We start from the raw sequence: 1,096 nt of genomic DNA on the forward strand, positions 1-1,096 counted from the left end.
ATGAGGAAAAGATTAACATTAAACAGAGAGGAGTGGTGGGAGGGAAAGGGAGAGAGAAGGGAAATTGCATGGAAATGGAAGAAGACCCTCATTGTTACACAAAATTACATATAAGAGGTTGTGAGGGGAAAGGGGAAAAAAAACAAGGGAGAGAATTGAATTACAGCAGATGGGATAGAAAGAGAAGATGGGAGGGGAGGGGAGGGGGGATAGTAGGGGATAGGAAAGGTAGCAGAATACAACAGTCACTAATATGCCATTATGTAAAAACGTGGATGTGTAACCAATGTGATTCTGCAATCTGTATTTGGGGTAAAAATGGGAATTCATAACCCACTTGAATCAAATGTATGAAAGATGATATGTCAAGAGCTTTGTAATGTTTTGAACAACCAATAAAAAAAAGGCAAAAAATAAATAAATAAATAAACACTATAGGAATACCCTATATGGACTGAATACTGATTTCTCACTAATGACTCTCCCAGACTGCTTTTTTGCACCCAGGTAGTATAGGTAATACTCAATTGTTAAATCACCATATTTCATGGCTCACAACTCAATCCCTAGTTAGTCCCCACTTCTTAGTTCCTCTTTGGAAAGACCAGCCAATCTAGAATTTATCCCTACATATCTTAGGCCCTCCTTTGAATTCTTCAGCAGGAACCTAAATCTTACACAAGGCACTTTTCTCATTCCACTTGTTGACTGCTGCCCCACAGTGCCTCTGTATTGCACTCTACCATGTATCAAATAAATTAATCTGACTTTATCATTTATGATTTCGTCCCTTGTAACGAATAGGCTTTAATATTCTATTCTACCCATCCCCATTATGTTTTCAACTCCATCCACCCAAATCCATTCCCATTATCAACTGCATACTTGATCTAACCTCATACTCAATCTAATCTCATTAGATAACAATACAATTTATCAATCCTTTATCAATTCCATTGGTAAACTCCAAACATGTCAATCTTAAACCATAACTCTAGGCCTCACTGAAAAGTCAATGGCTTGTCCTATTTCAACTCAGAAAAGTCAACTATCACTGGGATTTTCAAACTCTTTAAAATCTTTATTCAAAATATAT

The sequence above is a fragment of the Marmota marmota genome, unplaced genomic scaffold (assembly GCF_001458135.2).
Source record: "Marmota marmota marmota unplaced genomic scaffold, marMar, whole genome shotgun sequence".
Classification (NCBI taxonomy): domain Eukaryota; kingdom Metazoa; phylum Chordata; class Mammalia; order Rodentia; family Sciuridae; genus Marmota; species Marmota marmota.